Below are 12,297 nucleotides of genomic sequence, written 5' to 3'. Positions count from 1 at the left end.
ACAAAATAATAAGTCCCACATAGTCCTCCATACAGAATAATGGGCCCGACATAGTCCTACATACAGTATAATGGCCCCACATAGTCCTCCATACAGAATAATAAGCCTCAAATAGTCCTCCATACAGAACTATGGGCCCCATATAGCGGTGGTTCTGGTGTGGTGTGCCAAATATAATCACCATGCAGGCCAAGTTTGGCCCTTGGGCCAGAGTTTGACATGTATGTTCTGCAGTGAGACAAAAGAATTTGGGCAGAGTTCTGAGTTTTATTCCCAGGTAATCATAAGCATTGCTAATATTGTGATTTGGTCCTAAATCAAGATCCTAGTGCCAGAAATCATAAACAGGGAATATATAATAAATAAAATGTATTTTCATGTATATTTATATCTATTAGAGTTGAGCAAAACAAATTGTGCCGCCCTGGTCCGACATCCGGTCCAGGTCTCTGTGGCAGCCAGACCAGGGCAGTATTGTGCATGGTTAAAAACTTTGTTACCGATATTTGTGTTGGTGTTCCTTTTTTGGGCAAATATCTCAAGTTTAGTAGGTTCTAGAGAACTGAAAACAGGTTTAAAACCTGATTTTCTCATATGCAAAATGGTCCAATCGTTTGGCCGTAAATTAATATTTGATTTCATATTCCATTTTTTGGCAAATGCCTTGAGAACATTAGGTAACAGAGCTGAAACCCGGTGTAAAACCTTCCAAAGTGCCTAATTTACCTATATGGTAAACTGTCGGAAAATTGGTCCAGTGTCTTGGCTGCAAAGTAATATTTGATCACTTATGTTTTTTGGCGAATATCTAGAGAACGCTTTTGTATTAATTTTTGGGGGGCTAGTAGGTCTTTTGAGAGCTGAAACCTGGTGTAAACCTTTCAAAGACCCTGCTTACTTATGTGCTAAATTTGGTACAAATTGGTTTAGTCGCATTAGACATCAAAAATTCATCAGAGTGTATACAGCTGGAATTGGGAAGGTTGTTCTTTGCGAAGGACGTATGAATCAAGCCACATACAAGGTTATCCTGGAAAAATGCCTGACGCGTTTCAAACAAAGTTCTTAGTCATAGGCCAAGGTTTGAAACGCGTCAGGCCTTTATGGGCTGCGTCCCAGCATGATGTTTTCTTTCTTGACATGAGAATAAAATACTGAAGATTTTATATAGAGATGCCAGGTGCTGGAACTTTTTTCCTTTTTTGCTATTGCTGCTGAGTGGTATCCAGCCACTTGTTCCTGGCACCTGTGTTCATTTGGATTCCGGTGAGGCACCACTAATCCCTTTCCCTGCTCCCTGTATGATGTTGGGCTTTTGTGGCTTATCCTCCTTGTGGAGTGTGTCAGTGACTGCCTTCTGGACACCTGTCAGGTCAGCAGTCTTCCCCATGATTGTGAAGTCTACCGAAACAGACTAAGAAACCTTTTTAAATGCTTAGGATGCCTTTGCAGGTGTTTTTTGTTAATTATTTTAATTTACTGAGATAATGACTTTTGGGTTTTCATTGTAAGCCATAATCATCAACATAAACAAAAATGAACACTTGAAATAGATCACTCTGTTTGTAATGACTCTATTTAATATATGAGTTTCAGTTTTGGCCCATTGTTCCACACAAACACTCTTCAAATCCTGAAGGTCCCATGGGCTCCTTCTATGAACTCTGAGCTTCAGTTTCTTTCATAAATGTTGTATTGGATTCAGGTCCAATGATTGGCTCAGCCATTCTGGCAGCCTTATTTTCTTTCTCTGAAACCAATTGAGAGTTTCCTTGACTGTGGGATCATTGTCTTACCAAAATGTCCACCTGTTTCATCTTCATCATCCTGGTAAAAGGCAGCATATTATTTATTAAGAATGTCTCGGTTCATTTGCCCATTCATCCTCCCTTTAATTATATGAAGTTTGCTAATGCAGAGTACTAAAAAACAGCCCCACACCGTGATGTTCTCAAGACCAAACTTCACTGTTGCTATGGTTGCTATGTTTTTTTTTTAGGGTGATATGCAATGCTGTTTGGCCTCCAAACATGGTGTGTATTATGGCATCCAAAGTACTACAGTACGTCAGGTGTCCCCTCCCCCTCTTTGGTGCGGGCACCTTTTCCGGCACATGACAGCTGATCTGATCAGCTGACATGAGCCCCTAACAGCTGCGGGTGGAATCGCGATCCACCCGCAGCTATTAACATGTTAAATGCCGCTTTCTAACTCCGACAGCAGCATTTAACATGCACACGCTGGAAGCGGGCCACAAACCCTGCCCATCGGCGTCCGTGTCACATGGATTAGCACGAGACCCATGTGGTTGTCATTGCCGGATCGCCATGAGCGCCACCCATTAATCGGCACTCATAGCAAGTGAGCATTTCTGCCGCAGCCCTGCTCTGTGTAGAACATTTGGTCGAATGATTGCAGCTTCTAGTGCCATGGAGACTACTGAGGCAAGTGTATAGTAAGAATAAATGTTAAATATATATACGAGTATATATATATATATATATATATATGTATATATATATATATATATTTTAAAGTTTAAATCACCCCCCCCCATTCAAAATAAAACAATTAAAAAAAATAAAAATACACATATTTGGTATCGGCGCGTTCAGAGTCGCCCGACCTATCAAAGTATATAAAGAATTAATCAGACTGGTAAACGGTGTAGCGAGAAAAAAAATAAAAACAGCAGAATTATGATTTTTTGGTCATCACAACATCGCATTAAAATGCAATAACGGCCGATCAAAATGTTCTATCTGCACCAAAATGGTATCAATAAAAGCATCAGCTCAGTGCACAAAAAATAAGCCCTAACCCAGCCTCAGGTCCTGAAAAATGAAGATGCTACAGGTGTCTGAAAATGATGCTTTTTTTTAACAAACTTTTGATTTTTTTTAACCACTTAAATACAAAAGAACCTGTACATGTTTGGAATCTATCTACGAACTTGTAATGATCTGGAGAATCATAATGGCAGGTCAGTTTTAGCATTTGGTAAATATGGTAAAAAAAAATAAAAAAAAAATTGTGGAATTGCACTTTTTTTCAATTTCACCGCACTTGGAATTTTTGTCCCATTTTCCAGTACATTATATTGGAAAATCAATGGTGTCGTTCAAAAGTACAACTCATCCCGCAAAAAACAAGCCCTCACATGGCCATATTGACGGAAAAAAAAAGTTATGGCTCTGGAAAGTAAGTGGGAGTAAAAAACGGAAACACAAAGACGGAAAATGGCCCAGGGGTGAATGGGTTAATTATGTGAAAATCATACAATGTGATTTTCGGATTTTATTTGTAGATTCTGTCTCTCACAGGTGAAGTGTACCCATGATAAAAAATTACAGACCCCTCCATTCTTTGTAGGTGGGAAAACGTGCAAAATTGGCAGCGTATCAAATACTTACTTTACCCACTGTGCATGAACCATGTGCCTGTACAGACTGTAATGAGCGACAATATGGTTGTGGGTATTGGACCTAATTTAATATTAATCTGACACGTTCATTTAAGTTGGCGTGTGTCAAGTTCTTCAATTTCAACGCCACACGTATCGTAGTCCACTTGCATCTACCGTAACTCAAAATCTACATTAAAAATGTAAAAAAAAAATTGAAAACTGTTAATGGTAGTCATAGGGAAAAAAAGACAAAAGAAACTGAAAATACGCAGATTGAATAGGAAAAAAAGTGTTATTTTTGTACGTTTATACACGAACATATTGGACTTGGTGTTAATTGGATTTGCTCATTTGTCATTATATGGATAAATGGACAAAGTGGTGCCTAAGTGTCAAGAGGTGACTGTGGCCTTGGGCAAAATTAGTAAAAGGTAGAAGTAAAGGTCAAAGGTTAAATCGTCTGGTGAAGGATGGAAAGAACACTTGAGGAAATAGAAAGCGAAGTACTAAATAAGTTCTTAACTTGTTTATTGGTGGGGGTCTGACCATTGGGACAGCACCGATCAGCAGGATAGGCTACTTTTATCCTAGTTAGAATGGAGCAGCAATGCGAATCCCGGACCACCACCTCATTCATTCCTCCTGGTGCTGGTGAGTGGCGCCTCATAGAGAATGAAAGGATCGGCGTCAGGTAGGAGACCTGCTGCTCGCTCTGCCGGTATCTGGGGGTCCCAGTGATGGCACACCCACCTATTAACAACGTATCACCTATCTGCTGGATAGCTGATAATTTTATATTATTGATTATCTTCATTCATTTCCAGATGCGGTTTGCAGCCTGATCCGAGTTTCACATTTTTCTCCTGTGGGAGTATCTCTCCTTGTAATATAGGTTGGATCTGAGCTTTGCGTGTATCCACAGATCGCTCTTTTCATTCATTGGCTCATATTTCAGCACAGCTTCTATCATGCGCTTATTTTCTTTCTGCAAGTGCATTCGTCCTTTTCTATAGCCTGTTTTCTCTGCCCTCCCTGAGACTGTAAGCACTTTCCCCCTCTCTCCACTCTGCCATATAATAAAAAAGTAAAAATGGAAATAAAAAAAACAAAACATAATTTTACATTTAGGAAGCAAATGAATAATTAAAAAAAAAATTGTGTGAAGGTCTACATGGCCTTAAAACTGCATTCTTTAATACACTAACAAATCGTTTTACGTCATAATGGTTTTTTTTTCTTGAGTTTCCTTTTCTTAAAAAATAAAAAGCTGAATAGAAAGAAATAGGTTTATTCACAGAGGGAGGATTTTGAGAGTAATCAGGCGCTGACCCCACTGTTATGTGTAATGGGTGTTTGTCTCACATTGAGCCTTTCTAGAAGTGTCTGAATGCAAAGCGAAGCAAAGGAACTCAGCTGACCCGCTGTAACCCTCACCTCCCAAACACAGCATTATCTCATCACGCTCGCACACAGTACCTGATGCAGCTTGTCAGCACATCAGATGCCGGAGAAGAAAAGGAGAGATTTATCCAGGATGTGAATTGTCAACTCTCCTAAAATCAGCTGGGTTCTGTGTAAAGAGAGAAAACGAGAGAAGAATCCACCACTAAAACCCCTTTGTAGCAAAAAGTCTTTTCTGTAACCCGATGATGTAAAGTGATCTATTCTCTGTAAGTTATTACTGACGACTACACATTTCACATCCTTGTATGATGCTGGAAACAGAAAAAATATATATATACAGTATATATATATTTATATTTTTTTTGTTTTTTATATTTTAAGTAAATATATATATTTAAAATAATATTTATTTATTTATATGTGGCACAGGATAAAATGTGTTATCTTGAAGGGGATGATCATGTTGGACAATTATTATTACTGCCGACTACAGATTTCGCATCCTTGTATAATGCTGGAAACAGAACTAAATAAATAAATATGCAGTACAGACCAAAAGTTTGGACACACTTTCTCATTTAAAGATTTTTCTGTATTTTCATGACTATGAAAATTGTACATTCACACTGAAGGCATCAAAACTATGAATTAAAGGGACTCTGTCACCTGAATTTGGAGGGAACAATCTTCAGCCATGGAGGCGGGGTTTTTGGGTTTTTGATTCACCCTTTCCTTACCCGCTGGCTGCATGCTGGCTGCAATATTGGATTGAAGTTCATTCTCTGTCCTCCATAGTACACGCCTGCACAAGGTAATCTTGCCTTGCGCAGGCGTGTACTATGGAGGACAGAGAATGAACTTCAATCCAATATTGCAGCCAGCGGGTAAGGAAAGGGTGAATCAAACACCCAAAAACCCCGCCTCCATGGCTGAAGATTGTTCCCTCCAAATTCAGGTGACAGTGTCCCTTTAATTCATAGTTTTGATGCCTTCAGTGTGAATGTACAATTTTCATAGTCATGAAAATACAGAAAAATCTTTAAATGAGAAGGTGTGTCCAAACTTTTGGTCTGTACTCTATCTATATATATATATATATATATATATATATATATATATATATATATATATATATATATACTACTCAAAAAAATAAAGGGAAGACTAAAATCTCACTTCCTAGATCTCACTGAATGAAATATTCTAGTTGTAAATCTTTATTCATTACATAGTGGAATGTGTTGAGAACAATAAAGCCTAAAAATGATCAATGTAAATTACAACTAATATCCCACGGAGGTCTGGAGTTGGAACGATGATGCTCAAAATCAAAGTGGAAAATGAACTTACAGGCTGATCCAACTTCCGTGGAAATGCCTCAAGACAAGGAAATGGTGCTCAGTAGTGTGTGTGGCCTCCACGTGCCTGTATGTCCTCCCTACAACACCTGGGCATGCTCCTGATGAGTTGGCGGATGGTCTCCTGAAGGATTTCCTCCCAGACCTGGACAAAAGCATTTGCCAACTCCTGGACAGCCTGTGGTTCAATGTGACGTTGGTGGATGGAGCGAGACATGATGTCCCAGATGTGCTCAATCGGATTCAAGTCTGGGGAATGGGTGGGCCAGTCCATAGCTTCAATGTCTTCATCTTGCAGGAACTGCTGACACACTCCAGCCACATGAAGTCTGGCATTGTCCTGCATTAAGAGGAACCCAGGGCCCAGTGCACTAGCATATGGTCTCACAAGGGGTCTGAGGATCTCATCTCGGTACCTAATGGCAGTCAGGCTACCTCTGGTGAGCACATGGGGGGCTGTGCGGCCCTCAAAAGAAATGCCACCCCACACCATTACTGACCCACTGCCAAACCGGTCATGCTGACGGATGTTGCAGGCAGCAGATCGCTCTCCATGGCGTCTCCAGACTCTGTCACGTCTGTCACATGTGCTCAGTGTGAACCTGCTTTCATCTATGAAGAGCACAGGGCGCCAGTGGCTAATTTGCCAATCCTGGTGTTCTGTGGCAAATGCCAAGCGTCCTGCACGATGTTGGGCTGTGAGCACAACCCCCATCTGTGGGCATCGGGCACTCAGACCAACCTCATGGAGTCAATTTCTAACCGTTTGTGCAGACACATGCACATTTGTGGCCTGCTCGAGGTCATTTTGCAGGGCTCTGGCTGTTCCTCCAAGCACAAAGGCGGAGGTAGCGGTCCTGCTGCTGGGTTGTTGCCCTCCTATGGCCCCCTCCACATCTCCTGGTGTACTGACCTGCCTCCTGGTAGCACCTCCAGCCTCTGGACATTATGCTGACAGACACAGCAAACTTTCTAGCCACAGCTCGCATTGATGTGCCATCCTGGATGAGCTGCACTACCTGAGCCACTTGTGTGGGTTGTAGAGTCTGTCTCATGCTACCACGAGTGTGAAAGCACAACCAACATTCAAAAGTGACCAAAACATCAGCCAGAAAGCATTGGTACTGAGATGTGGTCTGTGGTCCCCACCTGCAGAACCACTCCTTTATTGAGTGTGTCTTGATAATTGCCAATAATTTCCATCTGTTGTCTTTTCCAATTGCACAACACCATGCGAAATTGATTGTCAAACAGTGTTGCTTCCTAAGTGGACAGTTTGATTTCACAGAACTTTGATTTACTTGGAGTTATATTCTGTTGTTTAAGTGTTCCCTTTATTCTTTTTTAAGCAGTGTATATATATACCATATATATATCTATATCTATATCCATATATATAAATATATATATATATATATTACGCATATATACTGTATATATACTGTATATCATATATGATCACAATTCCTCTTAGTATTCTGAGATAAAATCCAGCGGTAAGGCCATGTTCACAAGTTTTTATATTACGGTACTTTTTTTTATCTCAAAAATGCATCAAACACTTGGAAAATCCTAACTATTCATTTGTATGTAAAATCCACTTTGCTGGTCATATGAGTTTCTTTTTTTTAATGAAGAGGTTTTGAAGAATGCCAGGTGGGAAAAAAATTATTCTTTCGAAGCGAATACTGACAGAATCTGCTCTAAATTAAAAAAAACGGTTCAGGAAAAAAACAAAACTCAGCCAAAAACGCATGAAAAAAAAGAGGTTTCCCGAAGCGGTTTCTGCTTGATAAAAATCGTAGTTTTCGAACACTTAAAAAATTCCATCTGCCCATAGTCATCATTGGGCATATGCACACGTTGAGTATTCGTAGCTGATTTTTCTGCACCAATAACCAGAGTGTTAAAGCAAACACTCTGGGTAAAATACATGAGTTTGTTAAGATTTTGAACCTGCATTTTAAACTTCATTTGAATGGGTGAAAAACGAATTGACATGCTGCAGATTTGAAAAAAAAAAACACTTTAACAAATCCACAATGAAAAAAAAGCATCCTGTGCATGAAATTTCAGAAATTCTCATTTCCTGGTACTGTAAAGTGTACTTTTTACCCTTGAAAAAAAAAAAACAAGACAAAAAAGCAGCATGTGAACGAGCACTAAGTGTCCAATGCTGTTCCACCACAGGAGAAGCACAGTATTACACCGGACGGTGACTTTTCTAAATACAGAACCGCTGACTTTCAACTGATCATGTTGGATTCTGCATCTGGAATCCTCAACGATCATCCGTGACGAGTGACGACTGTGACTAAGAGCGGCCACTACAGGCAAAATGTATTATTGCATGGCGCCAATCTGGGTGAATGGGTGACTATTTTATACCTGGTACTATAAAACTGGAGATAGTTTTTGTTGTACTCCCCAATCTGACTTTTAAAGTGGGAGTGGAGTTGGAGACAAGAGTGACAAAAGTTTGGATGAGTACAATTATTTTTTTTTGTTGTGCCTGTCTGGATTTCACAGGTAATCCACCGATAATCTGCAACAACTTTGAGACTTCATTTGAGATCTTTACTTCCCTATAGAAGTCAACGGGGAAAAATCCACAACAATCATTTCCAGAAATTCTAAATGACAAATTGATGCTCTATCCTTATAGCTCAGTGCTACTGAATTTAATAGGAGCTGAGCTGCAGTACCCAGGAATGGCCACTACCCAGTGCGCAGAGCTGTACTGTTCAGATGCCGAACACCATGAGTATCCGGTAGCTGCTGCAGCTCATAACAGCTGATCGGTGGGGGTGCCGAGATTCAAACCCCCACTGATATTATATTGATGACCTGTCCTGAGGATACGTCATCTATTTCATAGTCCCTGACAGCCCCTCTAAAATAGCCCCCTTATGAATGGTACTGTAACCTGCTTAAATTGACAGGTAAAATAGGCAACATTTCCGCTCCCCATGAGGGGTCTATAGTCCATCTGGCCACGTTAGAAGGTTTATAAGAGTAAAGTAGTCATGCACACTGGGTTATATCACTATAATTGATTATATTTATAGTGTTTATATTTAAAGGGGCTTGGTCATTAAGGTTTGATTTTGGAGGCGCCCGATATGGCTTAGCTCAGACCTCCATCTATCAAATAATAACATGCTAGTAAAACCCTTAACAGGCTGTAATAGGTGGCCACATAGATGTCTCCAGATAGAGTATCAAAAATCATTTATTTTACAGCCGATCACCTTGGGCCACTCATCAGATGTAGAGTTGAACAAAACGATTTGCAGGATCCCGGTCCAGTGGCCAAATCTACAGGCTGTGGTATATGGACCAGAGACCAGAAGTCCTAAACCTACCAGCAGGCATCCCTAAGCTACTATTTTGATTAGCTGGCTTGGCGGGATGTCATCATGTCATGATGTCCTGCGAGATGCATGAATAATGCTGTACTTCGCTGAATCAACAGAGGAGCAGCCTTCTCTCATATACAGTATGATGCCCTGACAACCCCCCACACACAGCATGATGTCTCCACAGCCCCATGGACAGCATGATGCCCCCACAATACATTTCTCCCCACAGTATAATACCGCCAAAGGCCTAAAAGGTATGATGCCCCACAGTCCCCCACACACAGCCTTCATCACACAGTATGATGTCTCCACAACCCCACATCCAGAGTATGATGCCCTCACAACAATACATTTCCCCATGCAGTTATAATGCCCCCAAAGCACCATAAGATATGATGCCCCACAGTCCCCCACACACAGTATGATGGACCATTTGCTTCCAACACACAGTATTATGTCTCCACAGCCCCACAGCCAGAGTATGATGAACCCACAATACATTTCCCCACGCAGTATAACACCTCAACAAATATGATGCCCCACAGCCACCAACACATAGTATGATGTATCCCACAGTCCCCCACGGACAGTATGATGTCCCCACGCACAGTATGATGCCCTTAACACGCACAGTATGATGTGCTCATACCCCCACATGTCCCCACAGACCACCAGAGTATGATATCCCCACAAACAAGAATAATATCCCCATAGTCCCCCACACACAGTATTATGTGCTCATAGCCCCCACACTCAGTATAATGTGCTGAAAACCACACACACAGTATAATGTCCTCATAGCCCCCCCACACACAGTATAATGTGCTGATAACCTCCCACACACAGCATAATGTCACCATAGCCCCCCACACACAGTTTAATGCGCTGATAGTCCCACACACACAGTATAATGTCCCCATAGCCCCACACTAATAGTATAATGTGCTGATAACCTCCCACACGCAGCATAATGTCCCAATAGCCCCCCACACACAGTTTAATGCGCTGATAGCCCCACACACACAGTATAATGTCACCATAGCCACACACTCCTAGTATAATGTGCTGATAACCTCCCACACACAGCATAATGTCCCCATAGCCCCCCACACACAGTTTAATGCGCTGATAGCCCCACACACACAGTATAATGTCCCCATAGCCCCACACTCATAGTATAATGTGCTGATAGCCACACACACAGTATAATGTCCTCGTAGCCCCCCACACTCATAGTATAATGTGCTAATAACCTCCCACACACAGCATAATGTCCCCATAGCCCCCCACACACAGTTTAATGCGCTGATAGCCCCCCACACACAGTATAATGTCCCCATAGCCCCACACTCATAGTATAATGTGCTGATAACCTCCCACACAGCATAATGTCCCCATAGCCCCCCACACACAGTTTAATGTGCTGATAGCCCCACACACACAGTATAATGTCCCCATAGCCCCACACTCATAGTATGATGCCCTTTACAGTACATTCCCCCACACAGTATGATGCCCCACACCCCTCCACATATAGTATGACATCCCCACACATGTATCACAACTCTGCTCGCTGCTCCTGTTACTGGACTCTGCTGCTGGCCTAGAATCTGAAAATCTGTCAAGACCTTCAGATCATGCGACTTTATCAGGTCACGTGACCTGTATGTCTTGGCAGGACCACCAGTCTCTGTAGAGGAGGAATGGTGAAAGAAAGACCTGTCGGCTCCACCATTCTACTCTGCTGCATCTGTGTACTGAGGATGCAGACGCTGCTGAAAATGGGACACACCCTGACCTCCCGGGACAGGGAGCCAGCTCCACAAATTGAGGACTGTGCCACTAAATCCGGGACAGATGACTGAAAAAAAACGTATAAAAGAAAACATTTTCTGCAAATAACACCCATGTATCCTGTTCAACCACATAGCTACGCTTTTAATCGTCTTCTGTCTCCATGCCGTCACCACTGTGTGATCAGACTCAATGTCACCACCCAGCATAACAATGTCCCAATGCACTAATAATCCCCCACATAGAAGAACAGCACATTCCTACTGGGCCAAATAATCAGTATGAAAATATAAATGAGAAAAAATAAGATAAAAAAAACTCCAAGCTGTAAAAACACTGTATTACCCAGAATCCTGTGCTGCTCTCCAGCATGAGCATCACTCCAAATCTGATTGGCTGGGTGACATTGGGGGTGGGTCTTACACCGAGGAATCATTTCACAGACGGTGCCGTATGCTCTCTGTGGAGGTTAATCTGATTGGCTGGGCATTGCTCAGTGCGCGTGTTTTCCTGTTTGCCACCGCTAGAAGTATAAAGCTTGAAGCTTCAGTATCCTGGAGTCACATGATATTTCTTAGCCTTAATTTGATTGGTAAGTATGTACATGTAGGCGGACCCTCCCTCGTTACTAGACTTTACGCGGTCTTCCAGTGATGTCATCTGATTGGATGATAGTTGCTCTGTGGGCGGGACTTGCTGCTTGCAATGCGAGCGAGAGCTCCAGTGCAAAATCCTTCCAGCAACAGTTCTCAGAACGGAACTGATTGGCTGAGTGCCGTTCTGTGGGCGTGTCTTCTCGTGAGCGGCGCAACAAAAGTACCTCAGAGGATGTTCTGGAAGGTTCGTCCAGTTTCTAATGTGCAGAGAGTAAGTAACGCTCTGTACTACTAGATAAGAGGAGGAAAAAGAATATTAATATAAAGTTTAATAGTATATATACATACATACACACCTACATGCAAGGTATTTACTC

At 41.8% G+C, this 12,297-nt stretch overlaps 1 long non-coding RNA gene across 1 annotated transcript in view; it reads right to left on the bottom strand.

Annotated features, from left to right (window-relative positions):
• Positions 1-1,582: 1,582 nt before the first annotated feature.
• LOC138681199 (uncharacterized) overlaps positions 1,583-12,297 on the bottom strand; it is a 41,112-nt gene continuing 30,397 nt past the window's right edge. Inside the window, exons 2-3 of the long non-coding RNA XR_011321897.1 lie at positions 4,883-4,976; positions 1,583-1,827 (exon numbers count right to left, since the gene is read on the bottom strand). This is a non-coding gene — a long non-coding RNA (uncharacterized lncRNA). The remainder of the gene's footprint in view (positions 1,828-4,882; positions 4,977-12,297) is intronic.

This window comes from Ranitomeya imitator, chromosome 5 (assembly GCF_032444005.1).
Source record: "Ranitomeya imitator isolate aRanImi1 chromosome 5, aRanImi1.pri, whole genome shotgun sequence".
NCBI lineage: Eukaryota > Metazoa > Chordata > Amphibia > Anura > Dendrobatidae > Ranitomeya > Ranitomeya imitator.
Note: the sequence above shows the minus strand (reverse complement) of the source record. Positions and strands in the feature narration are given on the sequence as shown.